The 11,827-nt window shown below is 35.0% G+C and overlaps 1 long non-coding RNA gene across 1 annotated transcript; it reads right to left on the bottom strand.

Moving 5' to 3' along the window:
• Window positions 1–1,540: 1,540 nt before the first annotated feature.
• LOC110674678 lies at window positions 1,541–2,117 on the bottom strand. Its single transcript, XR_002499089.1, has 2 exons — window positions 1,939–2,117; window positions 1,541–1,877 (listed from the first exon to the last, which is right to left on the bottom strand). It is a non-coding gene; the product is annotated as an uncharacterized LOC110674678 (long non-coding RNA).
• Window positions 2,118–11,827: the final 9,710 nt, after the last annotated feature.

Below are 11,827 nucleotides of genomic sequence, written 5' to 3' on the forward strand. Positions count from 1 at the left end.
CTAACTTTTCAAAAGGGTGTATGTGAAAATGGTTCAAAAATATTCAAAAAGCCGCACAGCAAAAACGGTTTGTTCGATTGTTAGACAACTAAAGAAACAAAGTTAGACAACTAAATAAAGATTCCAAAAAAAAAAAATACACACAGTAAAAAAAATTTTTTTTTTGCATTAAAAAACATCATTTTTGTCACAAAAACTCAAATATCTCAAAACCCTATCGGAATACCAACGTAATTTTTTGAGGGAAAACGGTCCATTATATTAGCTATCTACCATAAAAATTTGGTGATGGTAAGCCAATAAACAAGAAAGTTATGACATTTCAAATATTTCACAAATTTGATACTTAGTGAAAAAAAATTTTTTTTCATTGTTAATTTTTTTTAGGACCGCAGTTTGTTGCTGAATTTTTTGTTAAGGGTACCACATGAGGTTAACAAGTTGTTTTCATGATATTTTATTTAATTATTCATAACTATTATAGCATCTATTAGAAAGTTAGACGCGATCCAGTGTTGTGATCTAAAGTCTTGATAGTGTCATATTTTTTATTGTACGTAACTGAAGAAAAATTCTCTCAATAGTGTTGAAACCTTTTGATAAAAGAAACCTATAAGAAATCTAATATTGAAGACAAAAGCTACAAAAAAAGTTTTCTATACAGGTATACGACTAGTTTACCTGCAAAAAGTTTACCTCGTAGAGAACAAGGCGGGTCTATACCCAGGTGATCTAGTATACGTAAAGCAGGTCGGTTTTCTCGGCGCTGGTTTTCTCCACAAAGTTAAAATCTGATTACACCTGGGTATAGACCCGCCTTGGTAGAGAATAGACTTTGTTAATCATATTTGGAAGAAAGCGAGTAACTTCAACAACATCAAAAACATGATAGGTACATACCATGAACATACTCACGAAAAAGCTAAAAATATACTACCACTATGGTTATAAAAGATTTAATTTTAAAATTTTTCTTCAGTCAAACAAACGACACCAAACTAGTCAGTAAAAACTTAAAAGTGATTTTGTTTATTAAAATCTAACGAGCAACATGAGTAGTCGCTTTCTCAACTGTTGCAGGCCGTTTGCAGAAAAAAAGTATTCGAAAGAGCTACGAAATCTCACCGAAAGCACCATAGATAAACTGAAAGCGGCTGGTTATGCTCCAATGTCTACATCAGGGTTGTTAACGTTAATCAACGATTAACGCCGTTTCGTTGATTCGTTAACGTTAATTGTAACGATTAACGAATTTTCCGTTAATTTTTTTGAGCGTTTGATTAACGATAACGTTAACGTGTAGCGTTGATTTAACGTCAACGACATCGTTATTTCTTTCGTTAACAAAGGCCGGTCTACTGAGTACCTAGCCGCAGGAAATCCGGAAAAACTACCCGTAGTTGTTCAAAGCACGAGCGTGGTGACGAAGACCGCAAGTGCTCTGAACATTGTCATATCAAATTTCAGCAGGTTCGAGTTAGGATTACCAGAGGACCAGACAGAGTACAATTAAAAAATTAGGGAGTAAAACTAGTCGAGGTATATACCAAGAAATAAGGTTTATTAAGAACATAACAATACGAGTCATCTTATGAAAAACATATATGCAATTTTAGTTTTGCCTCATTTAGGATTACCTCTAGAGTATCGAAATAATCCGATAGAGCCATATGAAGTGCCATTCATAATTTATTTCTTCGTTTGGTAATCTTGATATGCTAGACAACCTGTTTATAGTCGACTGAAGTAGTTCTTTGTTGGAGAGTGGAAAATTATGCTCGCCTCCAGCGCTTCCAACGCGTATCGGTAGAGCGACGGGATGGATCAGCCAGGCAGGTGGGCAATATCATGCGAGGTCACTTGGATCCGCTTCATCGCTGGTAGACGGTACGTATGTTGGTACGACGGAGCTATATCCTGGATGTGATGACTACTGACCTTTGGGTTTTGACTTCAGCAACATATTTTTACTAAGGGTAGGGCAGGTGCAAAATCACAGACGTAATTTGTACAACATTCTTCGGAAGAATGGATGACATTGATACCAAAGCATTAGATTTTTTCACCATGTGAACTTCGATGTTCAACAGATTTTCCTTGGATACGCAGGTTTCATAGAAACGATGTGTTTATGGAAGTAACAACTATTTTTCATAGCAGCTGCAGGCAAAATATGTGATCAACGATAAAATTAGCGTTGTCCGTTGACGTTGAATCAACGCAACCCGTTGACGTTGACGCTAAAAGCAACAAAAATTAACGCAACGGCGTTTACGTTGATCCACGTCGAAATTAACGTTAACGGCGTTAACCGTTGATTAACGTTAACAACCCTGGTCTACATTGAATACAAATTTACGCATTTGTACGTCCTGCCGTTTAAACGTTGACAAACGGGCAATCTGTACATCATCGGTGGATCAGGTTGCAGGAAGTTCGAAAACAACAACAACTGAGGAATTACTAGATGCACCGACAACAACTGAGGAGTTACCAGAAGTACCAAGTGCAGATAGTCTTGCCACGGTACCATCAGTGACATCTGTTTCAACAAATCAATCAGAAGATGAGTGCATCCAGAAGGTCAACATCGAACGCTTCAACGAAGGGATAGCTGGAATAAAAGTGAGTCCGATTAAATGGACGAAGATGGGTTACGTCAATTATCCCGAGAAAAAATACCGTGAAATCAACGAAGCTGTACGAAGAAACCTCTTCAAATTAGGATCTGAGGATGTGGAAAATACAGACTACGATGAGGTAATTATGAATATGAAGGAAAGGTTCTCGAATCTAGCCACGACAAGGAAAGAAAAATTATTGATTTTGTCGATGCTGCCAAGCTCGTGGTCTATTCAAAACGCCATTGATGAGTTCAAAACCAATAGAAATACAGCAAAAGAGGCAAAACAATTCAAAAATAACTGTCTTGCAACCAAAAATGCTAGGTCGAGTACTTCATTAACAGATGAGACAAAAGAAAAAATAATTCAATATTTTGAAGACGATGAAGTAAGTAGAGCTATGCCTCGCCAAAAAGATTATGTATCTGTAAAAAAAGATGCAAAGCGTCAAGCAATCCAAAAACGATTAATGATGACTACTTTGAAAGAAGCGTATACACGCTTCAAGGAAATTAACGAAAATATTAAGGTAGGTTTTTCCTCATTTGCAAGCCTTCGTCCAAGGCAATGCAAGCTTCTATCCAATTCAGGAACACATAATGTTTGTGTGTGCACAACACACGAAAATATTAACCTAATCTTACATTGTTTGAAAAGAATCAATTTATCAAAGGATATTAAAATGTTAACTGGTAGTCTTTTGTGTGAAAATACAAAATCAAATTGCTATCTACGATCTTGTTCGGATTGTCCAGATTCTTCATCATTGGAAAATACTTTATTCGCTGAGTTTGAAGAAAATTATATTGATCAGTTATCATTTGAGCAATGGGTGACCACGGATAGGTGTGACCTAGAAACTATTGTAAAACCTGTAGGTGAGTTTGTGTCATTTTTTTTGCTTGAAATTAGAAAGTTTAATTCCTCACTACTTTATTAAAACAGAGCAATCCCGCTTTTTAAAAAATACGAAAAATACATTACAAGATGGTGAATTTTTAGTCATTTGTGATTTTTCTGAAAACTATAGCTTTGTATTGCAAGATGAAGTGCAGTCCCATCACTGGAACGTACAACAAGCTACAATTCATCCATTCGTTATTTATTTCAATGGAAGTACGCAAATTGAACATTTTAGTTTTATTGTAATTTCCGAAGATTTAAGACACGACTCAGTATCTGTAAATTTGTTCATTGCCAAAATGATTAACTTTTTACGCGTTGATAAGGATAAAGAAATCAGAAAGATATATTTCATGTCTGATGGAGCAGCATCGCAGTACAAAAACCGTAAGAATTTTTCGAGCCTATGTCAATTTAAATCAAAGTACGGAATTGATGTGATGCTATTGGAGGAACCATAAAGCGCATGGCCACAAGAGAAAGTTTAGCCAAAGAACGTGAGCATCCAATTAAAACTGCAAAAGAACTATTTGATTGGGCGAATCGCAGAAAAGAAGAAGATTTAACAAAATTATCATTTTGTTTTACTACTACTGAAGAGTACGAATTAACGGCATCAGAGCTCAGCGAGCAATATAATAACGCGAAAACGATCCAAGGAACCCAAAAATTTCACTGTTTCATTCCATTGTCAGAAAATAAAATTAAAGCAAAACTATACTCGAACTGTACTGATAATGATGCAAAAGTGTTCGATATTGTAAAAAAATTGAATAACAATAAATAAATAATAACATGTTTTCATGATCTCATAACGCATACCCAAATCCAAAACTTTTAAAGTTTATATATAACATTTAGAAACTCATCGATCATACTCTACAACAAATATTCTGGTAAAAAAAAGAATTATTTTCGTGTAATCTGTTAATTCATTTTAATTTATACATATATACATATACATATAATATTTATACATATACATAATATTTATACATATAATATACATAATACTAATGAATACATGAAAACGACTTGTTTAATTCACGCAAGGCCCTTAACAATAAAATCAGCAACAAACTGCGGTTCCCGTAATAATTTACACCGAACAAAAATTTTTTTTTTACTAAATGTGAAAATTGTGACATGTTTGAAATGTCATAACTTTTTTGTTTATTGGTTTACCATCACCAAATTTTTATGGTAGATAGCTAATATAATGGACCGTTTTCCCTCAAAAAATTACGTTGGTATTCCGATAGGGTTTTGAGATATTTGAGGTTTTGTGACAAAAATGATGTTTTTTAATGCAAAAAAAATTTTTTTTCACTGTGTGTATTTGTTTTGGAATCTTTATTTAGTTGTCTAACTTTGTTTCTTTAGTTGTCTAACAATCGAACGAACCGTTTTTGCTGTGCAGCTTTTTGAATATTTTTGAACCATTTTCACATACACCCTTTTGAAAAGTTAGTCGTGACTCAACTTGAAGATTTGATATCGGAAAATGACGATTTAGATGGAACTGAAAAACTGTGCAAAGTTTCAGCTCAATAGAAAAAAATGAATTAAAAAATTTACCACATTTTGGTGCTGTTGCTTGGAATCACTCTATGAAAACTATATGGCATGTTCTGCAAAAAGGAATTAAAAACGTGATTCTGAATCAAAAACAGCAATTTTGTAAGAAAAATTTGTCTTGCCTAAACATTTAAAAAAAAAAACCCTAAAAAATGTCGTTTATATTAAGCTGTTCGGTAATCCAATCCGCATGGTAGTTAAATTAATAAACTCATTACGCGTGGTAAAAATGGATAAATTATGGGTGAAATTATAAAAAAAATATCCACGTGCGCGGCTGAGATTCGAACCCAAGGATCTGTATATGCTGGATGAGCGCTTTACCAACTAAGCTACCGAGCATTTGATGACCCAATAACTTAGAGGGCTACAAGTTTCGAATTCAAATCGCACATTTCGAACTCACCTCTCAGAAATTTGCCATGTCTTGCCGCTCGGGTTTCTTCGTAATGGCGACACAGAAGCTTCGTTGGTATGCATCGTCACGTTTGTCAGGTCGGGGCTCGTCTCGTTTCGTCGAAGATTGTGGAGTCGCAGCGTATTAAAATAACAAACAATTGAAATTGGGCTTGCAAACATTCGATTCGCTGGAAGCGGTGGACGCTTTTGGAACACAGACGTCGCGGGACCGTGAACCTGGCTGAACTGAGCACATTTCACGGTCTGCCAAAATCACTTAGACGAGCTGGATTTCTCGGGAAGCGCAAATTGATGATTTTCGATGGTGAATTCTGAACGGGATTTGCTATTTTTAAGTCCACGTGGTTGATGGAAAATGATTCACTGTGAGTTCTTGACCTAGCAATACCTATTCCGCAGAGATATCTTTTTTTCTTATTTCTTTATCAATTTTTCTTCATACTTGCAAAAATGAAAGATTTCCTCTAATGCTGCCAAAACTCAATTTATATTATTCCCTCATCAACCAAATTATCTTTATTTGTAACCTTCAAGCAGACATGTTGTCACGATGAAAGGGATCCCAATAAATTGGTCAAATGAAGTTAAGTACCTAGGGCTCATGCTAGATAAAAAAATAACTTTCAAAAATCACATCGAAGGCATTCAAGCCAAACGTAACAAATATGTAAAATGTCATCATCCACTTATTAACAAAAAATCAAAACTATGTCTTGATAACAAGCTTTTGATCTTCAAAAGTAAAATCATCAGTATTCTGAGCTACTAAGTAAATTTTGTTGTTAAAAATGTTAATAAGAGCCTTATTAGGCTTTATCAAATTAGAATGATAACGCAGAGCATTCAGATATAAAAAAGAACGATTTGTTGGAATTGATACTGAAATTGGAATTGAAACGAGAGTTCTTGACCTATCAACAAGTTTCCGCTGCAAAAACATCATAAACATCCAGAATCCATTAGTATTCGTAGAATCCCGCCTTAAACTCCCAATGCACTAATTGAAGAACATCCCATCAAAACAAAACGAGTGCATGCCAATCCCGATTTGCATTTGTTATGCCCGGGAGAAAGGTTGGGAAATTCCTCTCCACAATCTTCCTCAGTCATGCAGGAGGATTCCGGCGAGAAACTATTTATTTTTCCACTGTGCACTCACTCGAACGTGGTCAGGCTGCTAATTGGGTAGATAAAATGGTCCCAATTAGAGCCAAACGAGCAGGACCCATTCCAGTAGTGCGGGGTCCACCACATCGAAGAGGATTGTCTACAGTTGAGCCACGAAAGTCACCCACCTCACAATAGAGCCGTCGGTCCGTCGCTGGCTGTCATCGTTCTGTCTTTGTCTCTGAGTTCCCCTCATTGGACAGGACCACAAAGCAAAATAGTAGCCAGGGCTTCCAGCAGGAGGGAATTTGGAAAAAAAAGTCTTGAAATTTGAGCGACCACTGAGTCGCCCAACAAAATCAGCCTGAAAAAATCTCCAGGAGATGTCAAACCAGCATTTCATCTAGTAATAACTGCAGAATATCAGCATGCGTCCTGTAAAGAGTTCTTCTAGTAGTTCTTCCAATAATCCATTCTTAATTACTCCGAATTTTATCCTTAGATTCCTGTAGAGATTTTCTTCAAAAAATCTTCCATGAACTTGAGACTCTAATAGACTGGCAATTGTCTAAGACGATTGCTTTATATAAAATAAGGAATCACTTCATGAGCTCTTTGAATTAAGAAATAGTCCCTTAATAAAACACTTCAGGCAATTTTTCACAAATTGTGTGGGGTGTTTCCTCTTAAATTACTTTAGAAATTACTGTTCTTGCGGATACCATCCGCTAAGGAATGGTTACACGAGGAAGATACATTATAATTCATGGTTTATTTCAGAAAGATTTGTTCAAACTAAGTGTTTTCCATATAAACTCCACTCTTTTCTATTAACTTGCATGGAATTTTCCAGAAGTGCATTGTTGTGTACAATAATGTGTCTAAAAATAACTGTTATAAAATTGATGGATTGAATCTTCTGAAACTGTCAGACAACGCAAGTAAGGAAAACAATAACAACGTTGCGATCAGGAATGATCTGGATGGTAAGTAAATGTGTCTATTGAATTATTATAGTTTTTTAATGATTTGTTTTGTTTGAGGATAGTATGGTATATGCGTGGAGTGCTTGGAATGATGTACAGGCGAGTACACATTTAGAATAAAACACAGTATCCTGTGAAATCAATCACCAAATTTTACCTGTAAACAAAAACATTTGACAGAAAAAATATTACCATTTAATTGACAACATTCGTAAAATATACTATTTTTTCGGAAAAAATCCGTGAAACAAAGTTGTTGGCTGTAACCCTGTGAAATACAAACGATAACTTCGGTAACAGCATTATTGTCATCAAACTTCTGTGGAATTGTCTGACTGCCGCTGTGGCAGGCACGAGCTCCTTTTATTTCAGGTTTTACACAAAACCTTAGTTTTAGAAAGCCTGCTTCTGATCGGTAGGTCGGGAGTTCTATTCCCGATCGAACTATTTTCAAGTTTTTCTTTATGATTTCGTTCAGGAATTTTCCAGATTGTTCGATGATTTTTGGTGCGGTATGAAGCACCCCGGTGACTTTAAGTTGGCCATAACAATTACAATCTACAAATTATTACAGGAATACAATTTGAAATACTTTCAACTATTGTCTTAGGATATTCCCAAAGTATTGCTGTTCTCGCGGATACGATCCGGTAAGGGATTAATGACGAAGTGATAAGTTAATATATACGGTTCATTTCAGGTTTAGATAATGGGGTTTTATTTATATTCCGCATTTCCGTATTATGATTGTATGAAAACTTCTAATAATGTATTGTTGTATACAATATTATGTTGATAGATAACTGTTATACAATAAATAGATTGAATCTTCTGGAACTGTCAAACTATGATACAATACGAAGAGTAAACAATAACAATGTGTTGACGATCTAGAAAGATCGACAGGTAAGTGATTGAATAATTATTTTACATTTCAGTACTGAATGTTTAAGGTATGATTTCTGAATGGCTGAATGATGATATGTTACAGGTAAGAATTAAATGTTGCTAGTATGTCGGTTAATGAGTGTCTATAGCTGGCCGCATAAGGAATGCTGCGTTCATTAGTACGGTACTCAGATGAAGTACTCCGGCGGCTTGCTGCTGGCCAGAATAATACTTTTTTTGACAATATGCCAAAAAGGATCCCCTTACTAAGCTTTTTCAATAAAATCTCAGTAAAAATAACATCCAAAATCCGAGATGAACTAGCCCAGGGCTAAAAATCTCGTTAATAAAGTCAAACCAACCAACATCCAAAAGTGTATCAAGTCGTATGTCCAGAGATAACCCCAAGAAGGCTTACGAGAGTTTATTCTCGGATTCATTAGGAAATATCACCTGCAGCTACTCTAGTAATCAAGTTATAAAAATACATGCATGTATTCATTCTGCTTCAAAAATTCCTCTTAATATCCTAAAAAGCTTTAGCTTGTGATTTCTTACCGCACACTTTCAGTAATTTCATCATAAGTTCATTCAGAAATGTCCAAATGAATATTCTCAAAAATCCTTGAAATTTCCCAGGAATTTCTTCGTGAGTCATTCCTGAATTATATTTTTCAACTAATTTCATCGAATGCAGGAAGAAATTTTTTTGTGGAATTGACGTTTCCAATTCTTGTACTAGTAAATAACTTTTAGAAAAAATGTTGGCGGATTTTTTTTAAGAATTCTTATAAAATATAACGTTATTTTCCAGGAAAGCCGCTGAACCAATTCATCAGGAAATATTTGAATTGAATGTTTGAAAGTATTGGTTACTAACCAGCAAGATCAAAACAAAACACCAAAGATGGTACTTTTGAATAAGTAACTCATTAATACGAAATCCTTCGAGAAACTAGCCAAATGAAATTTCTGAAATACTGTGCTGCTTATGAACGTATTGTAAGCCTTAATTTCAACTTCTTTGAAAAATACTTTTCTCTAGAAAGAACAGGCTATGATAAATAGAAAGAAACATCTCTTATGAAATTTATGCGACTACAAAGAACAGCCGATGATTTAAAGTAGGTAAAATTCCAAATTAAAATATTTCCGATAGTAATGAAACCAGTATAACTCGAAAGAATAGCCTAGCCTGATGATTTCTATTCATTAACTCTGAACCAATATGAGGTTCTGGCCACATCTGGATATCCCGGAATCGGTTCCGGCCAACACTTCCGGAACGAATATACCCGTTATAATTCCGGAACCAAGTGGCCAATCACCTTTGTTCTGAAACATAATAAATCTTGCAGAGTATGCGGTTTGTTCTAGAACAAAAGATCCAAAATCGGTCTATAACTGGCCAAGTTATGATTTTTAAAAGTTCATTTTTAATGAAAAGTCAAACGTTGGGGGTTTGAGAGTTAAAAACGCTTGAAACCAGTGCTGTTAAATGTCAAAATTTTGCAAAAATTAAAATGCTTATAGCATCCTTACATGCAAAATATCCCATTAGCAAATATTGGCAATCGATAGTAATTCGGAAAATGTCACCGGGAAAACATTTTCCGATGACTTTTTCCACTAGGAGCGATGATATTAGCAATATTCAAATGTCAAAGTCACGTGAAATTCATGACATTTAACAGCCCTGCTTGAAACCTTTTCACACCGTTGGTAACCCAGAGATGAATCAACCAGATTAGAGTCTTGATACGATGTGTGGAGTTCACAACCTTCGTCCTGAATAGTTGGCCTATTTTATCATTCTCTTGGAGCTCTTGTATAGTAACACACATGACGTTCCGTTACATAATAAAGATCAACAAATTAATATGCTGATAAGTTATTGGGCCACTCTTGTAAATCCTACACGTAAGCGTTGTAGCGATATGATTTTTTGTTCGTAATTCGACCAAACGGCATTCGGCCAAATGGCCGGACACCCTTGGGACATATAAGGATTCATTTATCTAAAAATTAAAAAAAATTAAGGAGGGTTTAGTAGGGGAACATGGTCCAATGCGGACCTAGTAACATTTTTTAGGCGTAATATTTTAAGCAAAACGCTCGATTTAAAAATAGTTCTGTGTTCGTAAAAGCCTGATTCAGTGCGCAGACTTTTCTCTCGGAAATTTTTGTGCTATTTCTTACCAGGGCATGACTAGACAAAACTCTTCAGGTGATCCGAATTGGACTAACCCTGTTCCAATTTGGACCCCCCATGTTCTAATTCGGACAACCACATATTTTATCGTGTTTTGCTATTTTAATTTTAAAATATAACTTCTAATTATTTGGTGTGAATCATATTGAACGTGTTTTGTGAAGGCAAGTAAAAAATTGAACTCGTTGCTCAATAAATTTCAACTCAGTTCGAGTCAGAAACAACTCAAGTAAAATTTGAACCGCATAAAAAAAGTGGATGAGATCAGAAAAGAAAACGAGTACAGTCAACTTTCGATGACTTGACAATGAAAGGATCATCATGTGCTGGAGATATCTGTAGTTAGAACAAATATCAAACTGCTTTAGATATAGCTTGGCTGTTGAGTTGATGAACATGCTTTAATTTAAATTTATCAATTTATTTATTAATTCTTCTATTTTCTAAGGCTTTTTCATGACCGCAACCAAAACAAAGGCATCATTGATCAATATTTTAACTTCTATAATTATCTACCATGTATCCAAAATACTTCAACGTGGTGGAGCTCTTGGAATGGATCGAGTGCTCGTTGAAAATTAAGAGGTCCGTATTGAACCATATCGAATGTCCCGATTGGACCAACACACATTTTGTAGTTTTTCTACTAGTTTAGCACAAACAGTGCATAGCCATATCAAAAACATATAGTCAGATAAGTGCTCAGGCTGAGCGGTTTCGTTTAAAACATAACACAGAAAGATTGAATTTTTTTGTCGCTTGCAGAAACTTGAAATTGGGCTAAGCGACAGTACACTAGAGTACTTCAAAACAATAAACTAATATAAAAAGCAAACGTAATAACTGAAAGGCTTTTAATTTATTCTGTTTTATCCAAGCCAGGCGGTGGGTAGAAAAACAGTACACACTATTTCAACAGTAGCGCCAATATTGAGAAATGCTTGATGGTACGAATTAGAACAGGTCCTAATTGAACCAGGTTTCCCTAAATATTATTTTCTATCAAAGTAGCTTCATTTTTTAATAACAAAATGAAAACATATTAACTTTCTTACTTATCGATGTGTTTGTACCATATTTTCACAAGTTCTCAAAAAACTATTTAATCT

Source organism: Aedes aegypti, chromosome 1 (genome assembly GCF_002204515.2).
Source record: "Aedes aegypti strain LVP_AGWG chromosome 1, AaegL5.0 Primary Assembly, whole genome shotgun sequence".
Lineage (NCBI taxonomy): Eukaryota > Metazoa > Arthropoda > Insecta > Diptera > Culicidae > Aedes > Aedes aegypti.